The sequence below is a fragment of the Corylus avellana genome, chromosome 7 (genome assembly GCF_965113065.1).
Source record: "Corylus avellana chromosome 7, dhCorAvel1.hap1.2, whole genome shotgun sequence".
NCBI lineage: Eukaryota > Viridiplantae > Streptophyta > Magnoliopsida > Fagales > Betulaceae > Corylus > Corylus avellana.
Genome location: NC_142496.1, coordinates 13141270 through 13165370, shown reverse-complemented (window position 1 = coordinate 13165370; position 24101 = coordinate 13141270). Strand labels below are relative to the sequence as shown.

The following is a 24101-nucleotide window of genomic DNA, read 5'->3' as shown; positions in this document are numbered from 1 at the left end:
ATCATACAATCATGAGGCTTCAATTTTTCTCAAAGTTAGGTGTACCTCAAAAGTCATAGGAATTCACTCAGATGAACACAACCAAGGCTTAAATCAAGACATGCATTTCTTTTGTGTAGGCTATGCAATGCTCGGCTCCCTTAAGCTTTCTAATTGACCTATGTAACGAGTGTTAGGCCAGTGAATCCCAAACTAGATGGTTTTAGAGCACTAGATGTAGAAACATCCCTAAGGGCTTAATTACTCAAGTCAACAAGGCTACGAACCCAAACTAGCCATACAATCAACCAAATTGAATTTCTCATCTTTTTACTCGAACACTCAATGCTTAGTGAGGCATGGGGTCCGGTTACTCAATGAGAAGCTCAAACTGATTTTATTTTTTTTAAGCCAAGGTTTCCTCAAAAATTCATCCTACAAATCTGAAGACACACCCTACTCAATTCAAATCTCATACCTCACAAATTCTATGCTAGTGTGCTTGTGATGATCAACTCAGACATGTGAGGTGTCTCTAATCCAATCAAATGAGTCAAATGTCTCAGATTTCTAATGACATGCTGTTTTCAATAAGTTAAACAAACCAATAACATTCAAACCACACTTATGATGTAACTCATGCTCAATCAACAATATAGAATTTTTTTTTTTTTTTAGCACATAAAAACAAACAAACATACACAAACAAACAAACAAAGTGTTGTTCCACACCCCCAAACTTAAATGACACATTGTCTCCCCAATGTGTGTTAAGAGATACAATACCGTGGGATGAGGAAATCAGAGTGTGCAAAGGCCAGGGCGTCCCCCAAACTTGAACACCAAAACATTTGTCAACAGAACTAACAACAATATTTTATCACTGAAACACGCATCACAAGGTTAATTGCTGTTAGAAATAAATAGAAATGACACAAAATAAAGTGAAGAGAAGAAATAAAGAAAATGTGCATAAATTAAAATTAGGAAGAAATTTTACAGTGTTTTCCCCATCATTTGGATGTCCAATCAATCCCTTCCACCCTTTCTTCTTTAGAATTTGATGCCCTTCTGAAAGGATGTTTCGCCATCTTATGTAGCCAACTTGCTTGCTCCGAAAGATTTCCTTAGGACGCCTATTCCTGGATTTCCGCCCTTGTGTGCATGATTTCTTGAAAATCTCGACATAAGATGGCTCTTCGAGACATTGAAAAGATGAAGCTTGTGGTGCTTTTCAAGTGCTTTTCCGCCTCTCCTCAAGTGCTTTTCATATCCCTCTTCCCCTGCCAACCCTATAAACTCCCATGACCTTGTGGTGTGCAAAGAATACTTTTTCGGGTCGCTCCGAGTCACTGCTATCACCTCCTCCAATTCTGTGCCAAGAAACAACACTATCAAAGCTTAATAAGAAAGAATGAGTCATAAAGGGAATCCACAAAGGAAACCCCGGCGACGGTGACGGTTTCTTTTACTGGATAGCTTGGAAGCTTCTTCGGGCGTGAGCAATGCGGCGAAGCCATTGATGCTGTGCTTGTAGCTGTAAAGAAGAGAGGCTCTAGCTTCGTCTTCAGTTGCTTTCACAGAGAGCAGATAAGAATGATGAGTGTCTTGAATCTCATGCGATGCTTTTTTCTACATTGTGCCCTCCAAAGTACACTATGTAAACCTGTATAGTAGCCCAAGAAAAAAACAAAATGGTTTAATCACAAATCTTTGTCTAGAACAAATCCCAACTAGAAAATATAAAAACGATAGAAATCATTGAGAAGGAAAAAGACCTATTTTTCACATGAAGCTAAGGAAAGAGATTGAGAATCTCTTCATTCTACGTCCTCAAAATCCCCACACCAATTAACCCAAGACGGCAAGAGATATATATATATAGTTTCTTACTATATCCTTATTCCCCATGCCAACCGATCGAATACCCTCTCGATATAGACGCATGCTAGAATTATTAGGGGAAGGAGGAGGCCAGTCTATTTCGCTCTCTCCTTTTTTTATTTTTATTTTATTTTTAATTTCTTTTTTAAATTTTAAAAGATAAATTTGAATATGAAAAGAGTAATGTTATCTACCACTTTTTATCTGCCGATACACATCAACCAACTTTTTTTTAGAATTTTTATTTTTAGAATTTTTTATTTAAGGTGGACATTGTAATTTTATAGATGAAAAATGTGAGTTTAAACCAAACCGCAAAAAAAGGATTGTTTGGCATTGCATTTTTAAAAAAGTGTGATTTGAAAACGCGGAATCATAGGTAAGGATGTGTGCTTTTTTAAAAGGGAAATGTTAGGTATTCTTCAAGTGTTCTCCTAGTGTCCTCCAAACTGTGATGTGTCTTTTAAAATTATCGTTGAATTTGAAATTATCATTATTGACTTTTAATCTATTGGTGATTTCAAAAGCCACATCACAGTTGGGAGGACATCAAGAGAACACTAGAAGAACACCTAGCATTTTCCTTTTTAAAAACGCACAATTTTAAAGGCCAAACTGCGATTTTTCCAAACACTTTAACTGCATTTTTAAAAATCACATATTTTAAAAATCGCTATTTTTAATCCAACTTTTTGAAATCGCAATCCCTCTTAAGGCCATCACATCAGCGAAGTAAGATAAGGTGAGATAGATAGAGTTGTAGTATGAAACATATTGCTCTTCGCTATGAAATTCCTTGGATTCCTTGTGTGCTAAGGTTGTTTTGTTATCTACTTGAACTTAAAGTACAATCATGATGATATTAATTGTATGATTTATCAATATTAACTTTTTAAATCCAATTCAATTTCAAATGTACTAACTATTTTAGTTTCATTGAATTTTCAGTAGAATCATAATAAATAACAACAAAAATTAAATGCACACTATTTCACCTAATTTTAGACTTTTATCCCAATTAGGGCTGGCAATTTTGACACGACCCGACAACCTGACACGAACACGACACGAAATTAGCGGGTTTGGGTTTATATTAAACGGGTTTGGGTCTTAAACGGGTCAACCCATTTACGAGTGTCTGGCGGGTCGTGTCACGAGTCGACCCGCGGGTGACCCGCCAAACCCATTTGTTTGTTAGTTCTTTTTTTTTTTTTTTTTTTTTTACCCTAAAATTAATAGTGAAAAAGTAGAAAAAGGCATAAAGTGAAAAACAGTAGCACAATCGTCTTACCTCCAACTCCAGATCTAGAAACAAAATCCCCCATTCCTCCCTCTCGGCCTCACTCCTCACCGGACCTCACGCCACGCCACCGCCCACGCCCACGCCACGGCCACGCCACCACCGCTCCTCCACTGCCGGTCTCTCTCTCTTGCCGCTCCTCTACTCCTCAGTTCTCACGCAGCCATGGCCCACGCCATGCCACCGCCGCTCCTCGCCTCCTCCACTGCCGCTCTCTCTCTCTCGCCACTCCTCCACTCCTCAGTCCTCAGTCACGTAGCCATGGCCCACGCCACGCCACTGCCACCCCTCGCCTCCTCCACTACCGCTCTCTCTCTTCTGCTGATGTTTGCACATGATTTTGTGAGATTTGTTTGGTAGATGGTTGTTTTATTTTGTGGGATTTGCTTATTTATTCTTCCAAAAAAAAGCTCTGATCCTTCGGAGAAGGAAAAAGGCTGAGAAAATAAAATTGAATTAGAAATGTCTCAGTTCTTCTGATGAAATTGAGCAAATATATCAAATTGTTTTCGACCCAGATCTTTGTTTTTTCACAACATTCATGCAAAATATAGATATATAAAAGACCTAGATCACAATTCACAACGGCTGTCTTCTCTTCATTCTAAAGGTTTCTTTGCTTTCCACAATAAAAACACCTCTCGCCTGGGCCTTCTATCTTGCTTTTTCTTTTCTGTGTTCGGTTTGATTACTAGAAACTGCCCTAAAACTATTTTTATTTTATTTAAAAAAAAAAAAAATCAATTTTTAAGTTAAACGGGTAAACGGGTCTCACGGGTCGTGTCGGGTGACCCGTGAAATACCCGGGTTCGTGTCGTGTCGGGGGGTCCGACCCGTTTAATAAACGGGTCGTGTTTGAGTTTTGGCTAAACGGGTCACAGGTACTCGCGGGTCATAAACGGGTCAACCCGCAGACCCGTTTTGCCAGCCCTAATCCCAAGCAAGCGCGATGGCAGGAATTGCTTGATCGCAGAGTTGGATTTTGTGCTGGAATAGAGGGCAAAATGCATACTATTTTACCTAATTTTAGACTTTTATCCCAAGTCATTTACAACACGTAATTAAGCAAATAACAAATACAAGTTTAAGTTTTAAGAGCATTAATTCACATATATTTTTATGCAAAATGACTAATCAAAACCTACTTCATCTAGTTTATATTTAATGAGTTTTAAAAAACACCATACATCCCAATATCTATTATTTTTATTTATATCATTTAAATTATTTTTTTTATAAGGATTGTACTTTTCCTAAAGATCATATTTTTCAACTTAAAAAAAAAAAAAATTGATCGTGGAGAGACAAATAGTTGGAGAAAATTTTGAGAAAAGAGAGATGCGGAAGAGAAATAGTAGGAAAAAATTTTGGAAAAAGAGAGATGCTGAGAGAAAAATAGTATATTAATGAAATTGATATGTGAACAGTGCACGCTACATGTAGCAGTGCACAGTTTAGAAATGGCTAAGCTATTGTGAATGGTCTTTAGATGCCACATGCATGTTTATACACTATCATAAAAGAACATTCAATCTCTAGCTTATAGAAAGTTCGATCACTTTGGCCAGATAGATCAAACTAAAATTAATTTATTTCAGAACCCCACTAGAGAATAGAGAAAAGATTGCATAGGGGGCAGTTCTAGATACTTTGGTGTTGAATTTTACATCTCTCTAAGTGGAGGTCAAAGTCCAATGGTGAGCCTAAAAGGACCACCAAATCTAAGGCATGCGCAAGAAAATTTAAGTAAAAAGATAGAAAGATCCTTGAAATTGTATGACTTTATTTCTGTGTTATCTTCTTGTGTCTAATTGTCTAAATTTTACACCATTGACGTCGATCCCTTGCTTACAAGGGATCGTGCTACATGATATGCTTTTATCAGTTTAACCATCTCTCTCGGCGTGTAGTACTGCGCATTATATCACAACGTCAACATATGGTGCTCATGCCAATTGCCTTTCCCCCAAGGCATTGTTGTAAAAATGAATATCTTAAAATAATCTTGTTTTTCCAAGCAAAAGTTTATATACAGACAAGAGTTTGCCTGATTACGTGAAAGAACACAAAGTGTTTGAGTTTGAAAAACCTAATCATGTTGTGCCACATTAGTTTGTAAAAGTTTTTCTGTAAAATTTGTTTGTAAACCTAGCACTTCTCTAATCCTTTTAAGTGCATAAGTTATTGGTAATCAATTGAGTTTTATCTTGAGTATTAATTAGGAGATTGTGTTTGTTGATTCATATAATTCAATATCCATATCCTTAATTAACATTTTTTTTTTTTTTTGACATGTCCGCACAAGAGGGGGGAAGGGGGATTCAAACTAATGACCTCCGCTTCTTTAGGCGGGGTCCCAGCCGATTGAGCTACCCCTTGGAGACAATATCCTTAATTAACATTACATATATGCTTTTGTCCTTTTTGGAACTTTCTTTATATTAGAATATTTGATATTATTATAGGTTGATTTATTTCCTTATGTATTCTAGAATTTAATCTAGGATTTCTTGCACACTACTCATTCTCTATTTATAAATAAAGAGTTATGTAGCCCTAAACTCTTTTTAGGCTTCCGCTCTTCTTCTCCATCTCTTTTTTCAATATATCTCTTCAATTTATTGAACACTTTCTTCTTAGCTAGAGGGTGGTCCATATATCCATGATAAAAGCAACTTGCAACTTCCATGCATAAGGGCGATTTAGTTGTCACAATATGGCTTACCTAATGCATCATGAGAGACCTCTTACCATCGCTTGCAGGCTTGTCTTTGTCTACAATATTCCCCATTTCCTAGTTTCAAAAATAAGACCACCTTTGTGACTATATATAGCTAGCTTTCATCGGCATTGACATGCACAGCTAGGATGTTCTGTTTTGTAGACTGAATCTTTAGATGCAAGGGTCATATATAGAATGTTTTAGTGCATGAGAATGACAACATAGGTGTTTCAGAATTGTCAAAATTGGTGGGGCTGATCCACTTCGGATAATTAGTTGTAGGATGTGTTTGGCATTTGCAATTTTAAACCAAATGGAAAATTTTTTGTTTTGTTTTGTTTTTTTTTGTTTTAAAAATGAATGACTACAATGGCAAATCAGTATCTAATTAAAGTCATATAGAAAACAATGTTATAAAACATGTATTGATCTGATCCATAGCCCTTTTTTTTTCTTTTTCTTTTTTTTTTTTTTAAAAAAAAAGTCATCTGGATATTTTATGTGTTAATTTCTAGTGGATTAATTCGGGGTTAACTTCGAATTAACCATGTCTTTGTAATTCTCCTTCGGACTTTGAATCTTATCTTTTTAATTTATTTATTATTATGTGGTGATAGACTCACACTTGAGAGAGATTATTGAATATAAAAGTGCGAGTGTAAAAATATTGAGTTACACATTAAAAAGATATTATAAGTATGAATAGTTAATATATATGTTGGCAATTAAATGTGTGTGTGTTTTTTTTCTGTTTCTAATTGGAATTAAATGTGTTATTTGTTATTTTCTTTATATTTGCATTCTATACCTTACTCTAGAATACTCTAGGATGTGGGTTAGCGGGGTCAGTCATCTCAGGGAATGGGCTAGTCTTATGGGCCACCAACTGAGGCAGTTAGATCAGTCATGGGTCAGTCAAAGTATAGTAGTGGGTGGGTCCATTACATTACGGGTCAGTTATTCAGTCCACGGGCCGTGATTCATAGCACGCCGGCGTGCTAAGCACGCTAGGCTAATTTTAATTTTTTTTAATTTTTTAATATTAAAAAAAAAAAAAAAATTGCACGCCGGGGTTGTGTTTAGCTTCACCCTTCAGTCCACTCATCTTTATGTAGTCCAAAGCAGTAATGAAAATTGCATCTTTGCCAAGTTTCTATAAAAATTATTTTCTTAAAAAATTGCATCTTTTGGACTTATTTTTGCACGCTCTGCTTTCAAGAAAATACTTGACTATAATGGTGGATTTTCTTTCTTCTTCTTTTTTTTTTTTTTTTTTTCATTATAATTTAATTTCGAAAATAAAAATATCACAATCAAGCACCAAGCACTAGCAGCATCACTTTTTTTCTTCCATTTGCTGCTAAATGACTTCTTTTTTTTTTTTTTTTTTTTTCTTTTTTTCTTTCTTTCTTTTGAAGAATTGCTGCTAAATGACTTCTTGTTTATAATTAGAGCCCTTACTTGATGTTTCAAGACGGATACAAATTTTTTCCAAACTGGTTTGAATGAAATTTCTTTCAACTTACTCTAAAGTATCATTTAACACTTTTGGGTTTCTCAAAAATTAATGTTTGGATTCATAAGTTAGTAGAATTACAATAATAAATAAATGTTAAGAATATTAAATAAAAAGAATGTGAGAAATGACACTTAGCACTTCTTTGAATTTGGTTTGAAGAAATTTATGTCCTTTCATGCACTGCATTAAAGTAGATATATAATAAATAGCTATACGAATAGGCAAGATCAGTGGCATGCATTGGAAAAGTTTAGTTGCATGTCCCAATTATAGTTGACAATATATTATTAGCTAGATTTGGGAAAAGAATGTGAGAAATGACACTTAGCACTTCTTTGAATTTGGTTTGAAGAAATTTATGTCCTTTCATGCACTACATTAAAGTAGATATATAATAAATAGCTATACGAATAGGCAAGATCAGTGGCATGCATTGGAAAAGTTTAGTTGCATGTCCCAATTATAGTTGACAATATATTATTAGCTAGATTTGGGAAATTGATGGAAGGATTTCAGACAACCAACCTTGTTATTCGTGTTGTAATATATAATTTAGGAAAGGTAGTTGCAACATCTGTCATAATATTTCATTTCAAAATGACTAGTTAATTTAAAGCTCTCCATAATTAATTATAAAATTCAATCAATATGAGACTTAACACTCATTAATACCTTAATAATTTACTCAGTTTGTATAGGCTATTTATATTTCCAATGCAAGATTGTAGTGTTGCATTTGTAGTTTGCGAAGGCAATAGCTGTGAAGATTGAAATTGCAATTGACACATTCAAAAGTCAAGCCATTGCTAGGTCTACCACATTTAACACATGGAGGATACACGCCCTTGCTCTTGCCAACCAAAGTAAGGGGATGTTCATCCATGTCAAATTTATAAGTCCTCCCAAACTTGATATATGAATATCCCCCAAGATTGCAACAGGGATGAGTAGGAAAACTGAGATCTGCATAATAATAGAACCAATGTTTTGGATCTCGTTCTTCTTCACAAATATCACAATAATATTCATCACCAGAATCATCCTCATCTTTATAACAAAGTGTGCAAGGTTGTTCATACGATTTGTATCTTACGGTACATGGTAGTGTAGCGCATTTGAAATCTAGATTATTAAATTCACAATCAACACATCGAAAGATTTGTCATTCAGAATCACAAGGGCTACACTTATCAAAAAAAAGGTGTGCTGGAGAGAAAAAGTTTGTGCTCATGACCATCATGGTTAAACATGTTTGGTATCAAACTACATTGGACATCTAGGTCGAACTCGCATTTGTCACAATTGTAGGTGAAGCCATTACAATGGCGGCCACAAGCATCACACTCAAAATACCTAGCAACATAAGGTGGAATGAGGGGGTGTTGATGAAGTGGGTGTGACATTTTTTTGGATACGTAATTCAATACAAGATTCGTGAATTAAAAATTTGCATTGAGCACAACTATAAAACGGAAGGGAGATAGGCCATGCACATGCATCACATTTTTCGTTATTCTCAAGTTGCTCATCAATAAGCTTTAAGTCATGCTCATGACTAAAGTGTTTGATTTGGACGGGTTCTCCTAGTTTGGATTTCTTGGCAACATAAGTAAAGGAATCAAAGGATTCATTAAGCCCTGGATCTTGGTCTTTTAGCATACTTGTTGTTTCATCCCAGAGTTTCTCATTTAAAGCACAATGGAGATGGGTAACAAAATCACAAGTTGAGCAATAATAAACCATGTAGTCTGTGTCTGTGTCCACATTTTTAACACAAAGTAGGCAAAGTTGACGGTCGGATTGAAGGATCTGAAAGGAGCTGGAGAGCATGGTTTGGCACCCATTGCAATAACTAGAAAATCCTTCATAATCCTTTCCCACATCTTCACTAAAGATCAGCGGATGCTCGTGGCTGAAATGTTGAAGCTCCATCTCCCTCTCTAATGGCAAACTTTCTAAATGATTGGGCTGGAAAACTTACCTTAAATATGAAGACAAATCCAGACGAGTGTATTTTGAACCGTGTACTTACTCCCACAAAACACAGCCTTCAACCATACTCAACAAAAAGAAAATAAATAGAGAGGGTATTTGATGTAAGGAAATAAAAAAGGAAATGGCATATAAATGATCACATGAGCCGGCATTAATTAGTACCACAGCTACAAGAAATCCGGATTCTAGCTTCACAGTATAAATAATTCAGAGAAAACAAAAATCAAGTTCAGGTTCATGCAGTGCAGGAGTCTACGTTAAAGGAAAGATTTGTGAAAATGTTGAATAAGATCTCTAATATTGTATCTTTTTATATGTCAAACTTGAAAGATTTGTGAAAATCTTTCATGGACGTGTGGAGCTAGATTCATTATGAAGATGATGGCGGTGGGGCATATAGATTTAATGGACTATGCATGATTGATTGACTTAGATTGATAATTAATTAATTTTTTTAATCGGCAAAGAGGGTATGATGAAAAGTGTTCGGTTTGAAGAGAAAGTTAATTGATAAGTGTTTCCAAAATTTCATAACATCTACTGAATCCCAAAACTCTATGTTCTCCTGTGAGCCGTACAAGTTGAAATAAGAACAGCATCTTGCAAATTTGTGGTCTTGAATTTGGATTTTTGATATCAAAGAAGGAGAGAAAGCCGTTCAAAAAAAAAAAAAAAAAGAGATGTCATACATAGATATACATGAAAACTATAGGTTCTCTTAGTCTTGTTGAAATTACATTGACGTTTAGAGATGTTACCATAAGGCCCAGTCAAGTTTTTGTTTTATTATTGTACGTAGAGGGTTTGAGCAAGATTGTTTTGAGAAGCTTAAAAAATAACTTTAGTAATTAAAAAATGATGTCAAACAAAAATCATATAAAAAAACTATAAAATACTTCTTTCAAAGATGTGCACGATATCTTTCACGGTCCAACCGTAAATGCTACTAACAACTCCTTAAGCCTTTTGGGGTTAATCTTGGATGGATACGTAATTAAACAGATGAAACAACTTTTTCAATGACAAGATCAGAAAGACTTTTCTTCGGGTATTAAAGAGGGTTTGACAAGTAAGAAGTAGTCATTCTTGTTCGCCTATTAGATTTGGGTTGTATTAAAATAAAATATATGTATAAAATTATATAAATTAACCTTATTTTTTCTCATTAAATGATTAAAATTGTTAAAAAAAAATTCTTGCATCTATTTTCACGGTTGAACCATAAATGCCAATAACAACTCCACGAGACTTTTGGGGTTCATCTTGAATGGATTTGTAGTCAAACAAAAAAACGAAATAGTTTTTTGAAGGTCTACATCAAATTTGTAAATGGAGGAGCGAAATTGTACAAATAGGTAAGATAAGTGGGACATGCTACATTAAGCTACATAATAAAATAACTATACAAATAGGTAAGATAAGTGGTAGATGTCGGGAAGGATTAGTTGCATGTCTCATGTTTTGGCCCATTTATAGTCGACAATATATTAATTAACAGCAAGATTTGAAAAGTTAATGGAAGAAGTTCAAAACAGCCAGTCTTGTTTGTGCTGTAGTCTTGTCAAGGCACCACCTGTGAAGATTGAAAAGACAATTGTCACATTTATATGTCAAGCCAGTGCAAAGACTACCACATTCCTCACATAGACAATATAAGTGATTGACCTTCTTGCTCTTGTCACTCACAGTGAGGACATGTTTGTGCATTGTAGACTTCATGCTTGGAAATGTCCCAAGAATGCAAATCAGATGGGCATGGAAGCTGAGATCTTTACGATAGAAAAACCACCGCTTTGGATCTCGCAGTTCTTCACAAATATCACAATAATGTTCATCATCAGAATTATCTTCATCTTTATAACAAAGTGTGAACAGTTGTTTGTACAGCCAATATCTTATGGTATGGGTAGTGTAGCACATTTGAAATCCAGAATAAATTCACAATCAACGCAACGAAGGATTTGTCCATGATAATTACAAGAGCTACACCTATCAAAATATGATTCGGTGGAGAGAATAAGTTGGTGCTCATGACAGTCATGGTTAAAGATGTTAGATATCGAACTGCATTGGACATCAAGGTCGAACTCACATTTGTCACAATTGTAGACGAAGCCATTACAACCACGTAAACAAGCGTCACATTGAAACACACTATCATCAGGTTGGTTTGGGAGGAGAGTGAGGGGGTGTGGATGAAGTGGGTGTGACTTTTTTTCGAGTAATTCAACACAAGATTTGTGAAGAAAGAATTTGCACTGAGCACAACTATAAAACAGAGGGAAGATATGCCACATACACGCATCACATTTTTCGTTACTCTCAAATTGTTTATCAATAAGCTTTAAGTCATGCTCATGACAAACATGGATTTCAAGACAACATAAGTACTAATAGAATCAATGAATTTCACAAATGTTTCAGTTTCACCCCACAGTTCCTTATTTGCAGCACAATGAAGATGGGTAACAAAATCACAAGTTGAGCAACAATAAACCATGTAATCTGTGTCCACACTTTTAACACAGAGTTGGCAAAGTGGACAGTCGGATTTGTGAAGAGGGTTGGTAAGATTGAGAGGGTGGGTGTAACGTACATGTTTGACAATCAATGGGAAGGAAGAACATTCTAGGTGGATGGACCAATAATGGGTAGACAACACATAAGTAATACATGCCTTTGCCTTGTTTCTTACAAGCATTGTAGGTGAAAGAGACAGATCTCCGAATAAGGGTCAATGGGTGTGCATGACTTTCAGCTTCAATGGTGAGTGGTAGAGAAGCACATTTACCCTCAAGGTTAAAATTACAACCATTTAACCAAAACAATTGTAAATGAAGCCTTGTATATTATCTCTATTGCAACCATCGCATTTTCCTTCCCGATTTACATATGGAACACTACTGAGAAGAAGGGGATGTTTTGGGTGCAACGGATGCTGCAACTCGTGGGGTAATTTTGCACATGATTTGTGAAGGATGAACCAAAAGCACTCTTTGCAACTGTAATTAGGACCCGATAGTTGTTTTTGGCAACCATAGCAAGTATTAGAAAATCCATCATGATTTGTTGAAGCTCCATCTCTATCCCTGTCTAATGGTGAAACTTTAAATGATATTTGAGCAGGCAAACTTACCCAAAATATGAACACAGATCCCGATGGGTGTATTTTGAACCAAAAAGATTTGTCCACTTGTTCCTTGCTTGTCGTTTTGACTCTGCAACAAAACGACACAATCATTTTCAAATTACAAGCACTCCCCCAAAGAATAACAACTAAACAGTTCAAGTAAACAGTAACAGCTAAACAGAAAGAAAAGGCTCTATGATTCCGACTTCTAAAGCATATGTTTTTGATCAACATTTATACAAACCAGCTGAGTTTTTGATATAGGAAAACAAAAATAGGAAAGGACACTCATCAAATGATTACATAAGCAGGCATCAATGAATACTCACAGCTAGAAGAAATCTGGATTTTGGCTTCTTCACGGATCAATAATTAGATCAGCAAACTAAAAAACAAGGAAGGTTGGTGGTGGATTCATTATGAAGATGGTGATGGGGTTTCGAGTCTTTATTTTAGCTGAAATGGAATTCTATATATAATTCCTACTGGGTTTTGTACCTCTTGGCAACCGACTATGCATGAGTCCTTATAAAATGGAGTATGCCGCACCACTTTGAAAGTGGAGAAACATATAGGGGCAGCAGCTTTTTCACTTTGTGTCGTACAACAGAGAGAAAAAGAGTCAAAAGACAGTTTGCTCTTTTGTTTAGTTTTCTCCTTTGTGTGTGGGGTGAGATTTGAGAGATTTTCTGTCTACTCTTTTGTGATAGTGAATTTCTTATGAGTGTCTTGTAGATGTAGACTTGTTATTATTTAAATTTTAGTGTCTTGTATGATTCATTTATTTTCTCATTTTTTTTTCTTATTTAGAATCCAGAATTTAGTTCCGTGCACAACATTGTATAAAGTGTAATTAGTTTAAAGCTCTAATGTCTAGTTTAAATATCAAGTGAGTTTATGGTTTAAAAACAAAAAAAAAACCAAAGAAGATACATGCAATTTTCACCGTGTGAATCAAAGATTTTTTATATTGAAATTAGTAATTTATTATTTGAAGTTGGGATGTTACATACTCACACATGAGGGGAGATTGCTGAGTATATACTATATATACAAGTGTGATTATAAAAGGATTGAGTAAACCATTTCCCTCGAGAGCTGGCTCGGGCGGTCACCGAGGTATTATTTCGGAAATTGTTGTATCACCAACTGAACAACTTCTTTGCTGTGATGTTGATGTGCTCCCCACATTTTTATCACTTTTGGCTGAAAAAGCTGGCTTTTGAGGGGTAGCAATATTTGGTCCAACATCATTTTTGAGCATTGAATAAACTTCCAACATTGTTGGTCTATCCACTGGGTTTTCTTGGACGCATAATAGAGCTACTTGCAAGCATCTCATGAGTTTGCAAGATGATGAGGAATCATCCAATGATGGATCAATCAACTCCATGCCCTTATCTTCTTTCCACAACTCATATGCCTGAAATCATTCAATATTTGTTACCCATCTTTATATTTCAAATTAAAGGCAATTATTTAAATCATAAGAAAGTTTAATGAAGTTACTTACATAATCCAAAAGGCTTAAAGTTTCGTTTGGGCCATAGTAACATGCATTTCTCTTGCCACTTATGATTTGCAGAAGTAGAACTCCAAAACTATAGACATCATACTTCATAGAGTATATACCTCTTCTAACATATTCTGGAGGAACATAGCCATTGCATTTTTCATACATCAAATTAATTAAAAGAGATGTTGAGAATTTAACAAGGGAAATGCATGTGAGAAAGTGAAACCATACAAAAGCTGAGAAGTACTTACTATGTTCCAACAATCCTGTCTGTGTTTGCTTCATGTTCATCCTTTCCAAAAAGCTTAGCCATTCCGAAATCTGAGATCTTTGGATTCATGTCCTTGTCCAGTAAAATGTTGCTAGCTTTGAGATCTCAGTGAATTATTGTAAAATTTGAGTATTCTTGGAGATATAGAAGCCCTTGAGTAACACCCTCAATGATGTGAACACGCTTTGGCCAATCTAAGTTATACCTTCTGGTTGGATCTACACAAAAATAAAACTGTGAGCAGTTAGCAGTCATCAAACATAATGATACAAACCAAAGCAACAAAACGCACTTAATTAGCTAGCAAGACATCATGGCTTTTCAAGACTCTGAAAGCTTAAATTTCTCACCTATATATTGTAACACTCCTGTCCCATATTAGGAAGATGAGAAGAAGCCCACATAGAGTGGGTAGTTTATAAAGATAGTTATGGGTGCTAAGTCCCACATTGCCTAGTTACTAGGTGAAACTGAGCTTTATAATGAATTCTAGGAAAACTTCAAATTGACTAGTCCTTTTGGGGTAATAGCGCAGATGTGGCTAGTGCTTTTCCCTGGGTCGTTACATATATGCTTTTCTCAAGATTGAATAATAATGGCAATACATATCAAGATATCTTACTTTAAATATTTTGTGACAGCCCAAAAAATTAGTCCTACATTGAGAATATGTACTACTCACATAGAATGAGTGGATTATAAAATGTGTTCATGGGTGCTAAGTTCCTTACTAAATAAGATTGAATTTTATAAGTGATTCTAAGGAATTTCAAATGCAAAACTTCAACTAGTCTATTTGAATTAATAACATAGATGTGGGTAGCGCTTTTATTAGTTTGTAACAAATGGTATCAAAATAATTTAGTAACGCCATGTGGCGCTAAGCCACTGTATCGCATGAGCCCTAATGAGGACTTCAGGGATTTGAGTGGGGAAGATTATGGTACCCCTGAAAGTTAGTCCCACGTTGGGAAGATCTATTGCTCACATGGGTGCGGAGTCTTAAATTCATTATTTATTACTTGAAAATGGACTTTATAAATGATTTTAGAAAGCTCCAATTACAACTTCGATTAGTCCTTTTCGAGTACTAGTATAGTTGTGGCTAGCATTTTTCCAGGGTCGTTATATGTTGGCATTTAGACCCATTTAGGCTGATAAGATACAAAGTCAAATGTCACATAAACCCAAATGATTGACTATAATCAGAAGCACAGAACGATTGCATACCAAAGAGGTAATAATCCAAGCTTTTGTTTGGCATCCACTCATAGATCAACATCTTTTCTTCTCTCTCTAAGCAATATCCCACAACTCTAGCTAGATTTATATGTTGAAGTCCTGCGGTAAGGGTAACCTCATTTGTGAACTCTTCATGTCCTTGAGTTGAAGTTTTTGAGAGTCTCTTCACTGCTATTTCCTGTCCTCTTGGTAATTTACCCTGACAACATTGAAACCCACGGTTAGCATTGTCTGCTAAGCCAGAGCTACACAGCTGATATAAAATTCACATTCTTCAAAAGCAAAACTAATTAGTGCCAAGAAAATTAGCACAAGAGCCAAACATTACCTTGTAAACAGGGCCAAAACCCCCCTCTCCAAGCTTGTTTGCACTTGAGAAGTTATTTGTAGCTGCTTTGATACTGGAAAAGCTGAATACTTGCAGATTAGGAACATTGTGGTCAAGATTTTCAGGAGTTGATGGATTGGTTACTGGTCCAGAATCTCTGTTTCCTAAAAGAATCATGCCTGCAGCCAAATAGGAAAATGAAATAAATAAATTATTGATATCTCAATGTTATACTGACAAAAGGAAAATTCTCAAGTGGCAAAGTCTTGCAGTTGTTCTATTACCTTTTGACTTCAGTACTCTTCCTTTTAGGTAACATAACAAGAAGGCTAGAAGGACAATGATCAAAGCTATTGGAAGAAGAATTTTTAACAATAGCCTTCACTTGTTTCCTTGGCCATCTTCTTTCTCTTGAGCTGTCAATGCAGTCCAGAAACTAAATTAAAAATTTCGCATCTAGATCTTGCAAGTTGATACAAAATTTCTCTGTTTTTAGAACTCCTAAACCAAAAACTTACACTCCTCAAGAGGGTCAACCTCCAACTTAGAGCTTGGGTGAAGATAGGCAAGCTTTATGTTAGATTAAGAGTACTAAGCATTCTGCTATGCAAAGATCTCCCATGATTTCTATTTTGCTTAAATGGATTAATCAAGTCATGATGACTAATCTTGTGTTATGTGCATTTGCAAGGCAATTTTTCCCTTCCATTTCTAGATAAGCAGATTCAAATGATGAAGTTCTATAAAAGGGTTTGTAATGTCAATTCATTGACTCCTATGAGGACAAAGTATATAGCCATATAAAGTTCAGATGGTACCTGCTAGAGAAAGAACCCAATTGTCATCATTGATGACCTGAAACACATTGTAACCAAGTAGCTTCTTCTCCTTGACATAAGCAATCTTAGCTCTGATAGCCTCCACATCATCGAAATTAATCCAAGTGGATCCAATAACGCAGTAATTCATAACATAAGTAGAATTGAAAATTATTGTAGCACCATAACTTCGAATGTACCACTTGATGTACTTGTAACTCATGCTCCCATCTTGTGTTACGGCCAGCCCTGATGATGGCGCACCAATAGCATTTTCTTTGGGATTTGAAAGAGCCCAAGCATAGCCATGGTAAGCCAAACCCAAAAGCAACTTGTTTGAGGGAAATCCTTTAGCCAACCACTCTCTTATGCCATAATCAGTATTAACATGGCTTGAAGGATCATATAAAGCTCCATGAGCATGTGTAAAGTTCTCCTTTGAAGGCAGGTGATAGGCATATGCCACAACATGTGCCCAATCCATATTTCTCTGTATGGAATCAATCGGGTAAATCCCAAATTCAAAAGTTGGCAAGTAAAAAAGGGCCATCGTCAAGATCAATTGTGCTTGGCCTGGCTTTCTTGACTCAGAATTTACTTCAGCTCGCCACTCATCCAGCAGAATTCCCATGTTGGTCATGTCTGTGGCCGTGTTAGGCCAAAGCCAGAACAAGTCTATGCCTTGAAATCCATATTTCCTTGCTGTTTTTATTGAAGATTCAATGAAAGACTTTCTGTAAGAAGATCGGCTGAGCATTGAAGACAATACTGATGCGTTGACTTTCTCACCTAAGATGGATTTAGCCGTTGCAGCTTGTCCATTCCATGTAGATAGAAGCGTGACCACTGATGGGTTCTTGCGTTTGACAATGTTTGTGAAGCTGGAGAAGTATTGTTCATCAGCCGAGGGGATGGAAAGCTGGTAGGTGGAGGAGTTGATATCAGCAAAAGCACATATAAGGTGTGTAAACAAGGCAGAATTCAGGTCAGGAATGGGGGATTCACTACCAGCATACCAATAACCAGCTTTGATCCAACTCTGAGCATTAGAGCACTGCAAATTTTGAAAAAGAAACATGAAGGAGAGGAGTATGATATTCTTGGATGCCATGGAAAGAAAGCTAGTTGATATCTCTTTCAGGGTATGATAACATCTACTTAATGTCAAAACTGTAGCAGGGGAGAGCAGCATCTTGGAAATTTGTGGGGACTTGAATTTAGCTGTTTGATATGAAAGGAGGAAAGAAAAGAGACGTCCAACGTTATACATGTATGAAAACTACAGGTTCCCTTAGTCTTGTTGACATGACATTACTTTGATGTTTAGAAATGTTACCATAAGCGAGGGCCTGAAAACTTTTTGTTTTATTTTTGGAGCAGCTTCGTCCAATGATGTGCATAATATCGTGCATCTACTTTCTTGGTTGAATCATAAATGCATTATGCCATTAACAACTCCACAAGACTTTAGTGGTTAATATTGGATGGGTTTGTAGCCAAACAAATGAAACAGATTTTTCAAATACAACATCACAAAGACTTTTGTTCCGGTATTAAAGAGGTTTTGAGGAGTACTATGAGGGGGTGTAATTCGTGTTTGCGTGTTGGATTTGGTCGTATTGAGGTATGGCTATACAACTATATACGTTAATCATAACCTGACTCGTATAATTAAACAGGTCATGTTGTGAGTATACTTGTGAGTTTTGAGTCCCACATTGAAAAAGTATATGTAAAAAAAAAAAAAAAAAACAAAGTACTTAATATACATAATTTGACTTAAGCTCATTAGCTTAGGCTTTTGGGTTAGAGTGGTGTTCAAATATATATATTAATATACTATTGGTAAGAACTTCAAAACCACTTATCTCCCTAACAAGTGAACCATGATTAGCTTATTGGGGCGGATGTTTGGCTTTGATACTAAATGATATAAATTTTGAAAAAACTCACATTAGAAAACTGACTTGCAAGAGGAAGGTGCCCAAGAGCTTATATACGCATCGTTCATATTAGCTTTAACCCATGTGAAACACAATGATCTTAAAGTTAGCGATATCCTTCTGCACAACGCCTCCAACTCCTCCCCCATCCTCTTCATCTTCTGCTCCCGATTGTCTACTCACGATTCTCCTCAGCCGGAAGCCGGTAGGATGTACACCACCCTAAAGAGAGGACTCAAATGAGTTCCATGTTTAAATGACACTAATTGGTTTTTTTCTTTTTATTTATTATTATTTTTTTTAAAATAAAAAAAACTAATGCAGAATAGGATCCTCTCCATTTCATTATCTATATTTTGTTTTGTTGTAACATTAATGATATACATAGTAATAAGTAATATTTTAAAATAACACTTAAAAAAATGTTATTTTAAAATATTAAACCACATGGCAACAAATTTACTATAAGACAACATATATATTATTAAACCTGTTACGACTGTCTGGATGATATGAGTAGATTATAAGTCCATATAATTAATCATAATGCATATTTGTCATCCTCAATAGCTATCTTAAAATTACTTGAATTTTAATTAATAAACAATAATTTTATATAGATATATTTGTTCTTCATGATAAAAAGTTTTTTGTTTTTGTTTTTGTTTTTGATGAAAAATCAAAGATAGATAATAAAATGTTATTCTATAAGAATGCATCTTTTGGACTTATTTTCACATGCCCTGCTTTCAAGAAAACACTAGACTATAAAGCAACGTGAACTTTTTTCATTATAATTTAATTTTAAAATTCAAAATATAACAATCAAATTAACACCAAACAGCATCTCCTTTTTTTCTTTTTTCTTTTTTTTATTTTTCTTTCTCCTATGTTACTAAATGACTTGTTATTTAGAGGCCTTACTTAAGTTTTCAATACACTGCAACTTGTAGAGCCCATAAAAATTACTTCTCGATCATGAAGTACTTGTATTTCAATGAATCTTGTTTACTGATTAAAAATATTTTGTTTTACTTGAAATGACCCATCACAATTTTACACAGATCTTTCTTATATTACAGTAAGTAAATTTAAGAAATAACACTACTAAACAGAGAATGTAGCACTTCCGGAGCATTTATCTATATATATCCCTTCAGGAACCCAATTTCCAAATGAATTTTCTGCTTCAAACAACTAGCACTACTTCAGCAACACTATTGTAAAGCATTTAACTACATTAAAAGCAACCCAATAATTACCTTCAAAACATTTCAATACAAATGCTCGTGCATAGCTTCTATTGGAGTAAATAGCATTTTTCAATGCAGACACTTCCTCTTGAGCATAATATACAATGTTATTGTCCCCAAGGGGTAATTCAATCGGCTATGAACCACGCCTCATGAAGCGGAGGTCACTAGTTCGAATCCTCCCTTCCCCTTCCCTTGTGTGGACATGTCAAAAAAAAATAATAATAATATACAATGTTATTCATCTCATTTTTCAAACTCTCTCTCTTCTTCCTCCTCGTCTTCCTCTTCCTCTTCTTCTTTTTCCACTTCGACGAAGATCTTTGTCTTCCTCTTTGTCTTCATCTTTGTCTCCCTCTCCCTCTTCTCCCTCTCCCTCTTCTTCCTTTAGAACATATAGCCACCATCTTAGTGCTTTAATCTTGTGAAAGCACCACCTGTGAAGACTCAAATCACGAGAGACACATGTATAAGTCAAGCCATTGCAAAGACTACCACATTCATCACATAGACGATGGCCGCTCTCGCACTTGTCATCCAAAATGAGGCGATGTTCTTGCATGTCAGATTGACAAGTCCTCCTACATTTGATATATGAAGATTTCCCAAGAATGCAGTTGGGATGAGCAAAAAAAGTGAGATCTTTACAATAGTAAAACCAGTGCTTTGGATCTCGTTTTTCTTCACAAATATCACAATAATATTCATTATCAAAATCATCTTCATCTTTATAACAAAGGGTAAATAGTTGTTCGTACGGTCCGTATCTTATGATATGTGGTAGTGTAGCACATTTGAAATCTAGAGAAAATTCACAATTAGCACAACGAAAGAAGGTTGTTCCTAGCAAGTCACAAGAGCTGCACTTATCAAAATATGATGCGCTAGAAAGAATAAGTCGGTGCTCATGACCGTCATGGTTAAACATGTCAGGCATCAAACTACATTGGACATCAAGATCGAAATCACATTTGTCACAATGGTAGGTCAAACCATTACAAGTGCGACCACAAGCATTACACACCAATTTCCTATTAGCATCAAGTGGGGGGGGGGTTGATCGAGAATGAGGGGATGTTGATGAAGTGGGTGTGACTTTTTTTGGGTAATTCAACACAAGATTTGTGTAGAAAGAATTTGCATTCAGCACAACTATAAAACGGAGTGGAGATAGGCCACATACACGCATCACATTTTTCTCTATCCTCAAATTGCTCATCGATAAGCTTCAAGTCATGCTCATGACAAAAATGTTTAATTTCGACGGGTTCTCCCAGTATGGATTTCAAGACAACATAAGTACTAAAGGAATCAGCGGATTCATCATGGCATTCTGGCACATATGTTTCACCCCACAGTTTGTCATTTGCAGCACAATGAAGATGGGTAACAAAATCACAAGTTGAGCAATAATAGACCATGTAGTCTGTGTCCACACTTTTAACACAGAGTTGGCAAAGTGGATGGTCGGATTTGTGAAGAGGGTTGGTCATGAGGTTGAGAGGGTGGTGGTGACGGATATGCTTGACAGTCAATGGGAAGGAAGCACATTCTAGGTGGACCAAGAATGGACAGACAGCACATGAGTAAAACATGCCTTTGCCTTGTTTCCCACAAGCATCGCAAGTGAAAGAGACAGATCTCTGCATGAGGGTCAATGGGTGGGCATGACTTTTAGGTTCGATGGTGAGCGGCAGAGAAGCACATTTTGTATCAAGGTTAAATTTACAGTCAAAACAACTGTAAATGAAGCTGTAGGCGTCTAGATGATCTGTATTGCAACCCTCGCATTTGCCTCCTTGATTCGCCTTGATGAGAAGAAGGGGATGTTTGGGGTGCAACGGGTGCCGCAACTCGTGGGGTAGTTGTGCACATGATTTATGAAGGAGGAACCAAAAGCACTCTTTGCAACTGTAATTAGGACCCGATACTTGTTTCTGGCAAACATTGTAATTTTTATAATAACCATAATAATCCTCATCTACATCTTCGTTGAAGATCAACGGATGTCCGTGGATGAAATGTTGAAGCTCCATCTCCCTCTCTAATGGTGAAACTTTTAAATGATTGAGCTGGCTAACTTACCCGAAATATGAACACAAATCAGCTTCTTCCAAAGAGATAGATCCACTTACTCTCACAGAACACAGCCTTCAACCATACCCTGCAACACAATGAGACAATCATCTTCAAATTACAAGTACCATGATCACCAAAACAAACAATATAAATAGAAAGGGACCAGCAACGACCTTCCAGTTTAGTGAACGAAATAAGCTCACAAATGCATATCACAGTTCAAGTAAACAATAATAGCAAAACAGGACCCAAAGGCTCCCTGATTCCGACTCCATAAACATATATATAGCCTCGTTTGTTAATACTCTTTTAGGACCGATTTTTGCTTTTTAGCTTAAAAAAAAAAACAAGCAAAATATTAACAAATAATTCAACATATAAAGTAATCACAAAAACATTAAAACAAAAAATACCTTTTAAAAAGCAGTAGCAGATATGTTTTCAGAGTACAAACCAGCCCAACTATTTGATGTAGGAAAACCAAAAAGGAAAAGATACTCAAATGATCACATAAGCAGGCACCAATTGATACTCACAGCTTGAAAAAATATGGAATTTGGCTTCGGATAAACGTTAAGATCGGCTTAAAACTTATCTGCTACTTCTGCATTGCGATGGAAAGGCTTGGAAAGAGTTGAAAGATGATCAATAATCAGAGGATAAGAAAAGGCAAGGATGGTTGGCGGTGGGACATTGTTGAGCTGGATTTACTATGAAGGTGGAGATGGGTGACGCAGCCGAAGACTTGGTAACAAAAGTTTAAGAGCTTCTTCATCTCTTAAACAAGAAAAGAAAACACAATCCTCAGATTGCAGCACAACCCGCAGGTTGAAAGATAATTCTCCTCAGAGAAAATTGAGAAAAATCTCAAATTTGATTGATTTCAAAATATCATGGTCGAAGTTGTTGTAACGAACGTTTACAAGCTTCCTGTGTATAGGAAAAGAAATAAATAAAATAATCTATCATATTCTATCCCAAGCAATTGATAAGCCTAACTCCCAAACTCCCTTATGGCTTTTGACAAGGATCCGGCCTGTATCAAATCTGTCGTGTTAATTAAGAAGCTTGTATTATATATCTACATTAATAAGGCCAACTATCAAATATGCTGTGTTTAAATTAAGGCAATTATCTTAGTCGGATGTGATGTGTTATTTGTAGTATAAATACTTGTTTTTACAATATAAATACTTGTTTTTACAATATTCCAAACCATGCCACATTGCCATTCCTCAAACTGATCGACTTAACACAAGGTGGAGGGCTCCTACCAACCTCATGGACACTAGTCCAAACACGTGTACGGGTGTTCCTCAACCGCCTCTTCAAAGATGTTTACAGGTGGACGTGTGAGTTCATAGCTCAAGAAATATAAATATCTTGACCTTAGTCGCGTGTGAAGTGAGCCCCATTTTCATTTAAAAATTCATTTTTGTATGCTTTTAAAGCAGCAATAACAACGCATGATTTTCAAAAATGTTTGTCTATAAAATGTTATAGCCGTTTTGTTTTAGAGAGGTGTTATATACATATATACTAGTAAAATCAAACTTAATTTTCCTTTGCATTTTCTTCTCTACATATATAATTAACTTCATACTCTATAATATAAAAAGAGTAAAACAATTTATATAATGTTTGGTGTAAAACACAATTTAATAACAACACATACTAATTATCATATAGCTTAAGCATATACAACATAAACATTTATTTATAACATTCTTTACATATTTTGTTAGGCATATTTCACCCGCCTAATCACCAATTCGGTAATATTTGTTCACCCTTTTTTAGCATTGGGGTGCTAATTAACTGTTAAATAGTATACAATTTTATCGGTGAATATGTGAGTCCACTATTCAGCAAGTCTAAAACATCATGAGCATACGTGTATTGAAAGAGCCTCATCTTAATGCGGCGGGAGTATAATATATCTCTTAACAAAAATTTAATATTTACACAACCACCAAATTATAATAGACATTTATCAGGAGTAATGCTAAATGTTTCACTTATGTCTCTTTTGTGTTCTCCCAAAATCATCATTGAATTTGTTATAGATTATTATTAGATTTTGATTTCATGGTAATTTTAAAAATCATATCAATTTTGAAAG

At 35.6% G+C, this 24101-nt stretch overlaps 1 non-coding gene and 3 pseudogenes across 2 annotated transcripts; all 4 read right to left on the bottom strand.

The window, feature by feature from the left end:
• Nucleotides 1-8107: 8107 nt before the first annotated feature.
• On the bottom strand, nt 8108-9336 carry LOC148584484 (uncharacterized; annotated as a pseudogene).
• Nucleotides 9337-10911: 1575 nt separating this feature from the next.
• On the bottom strand, nt 10912-12640 carry LOC148584483 (uncharacterized; annotated as a pseudogene).
• Nucleotides 12641-13479: 839 nt separating this feature from the next.
• LOC132185779 (cysteine-rich receptor-like protein kinase 7) lies at nt 13480-17815 on the bottom strand (annotated as a pseudogene). The gene is made up of 7 exons (XR_015912854.1): nt 16705-17815; nt 16171-16302; nt 15887-16065; nt 15547-15757; nt 14298-14534; nt 14043-14194; nt 13480-13952 (listed from the first exon to the last, which is right to left on the bottom strand). The product of XR_015912854.1 is annotated as a cysteine-rich receptor-like protein kinase 7 (transcript).
• Nucleotides 17816-20153: 2338 nt separating this feature from the next.
• On the bottom strand, nt 20154-22880 carry LOC132185818 (uncharacterized). Its single transcript, XR_015912895.1, has 2 exons — nt 22516-22880; nt 20154-22064 (listed from the first exon to the last, which is right to left on the bottom strand). It is a non-coding gene; the product is annotated as an uncharacterized LOC132185818 (transcript).
• Between the last annotated feature and the right edge of the window lie 1221 nt (nt 22881-24101).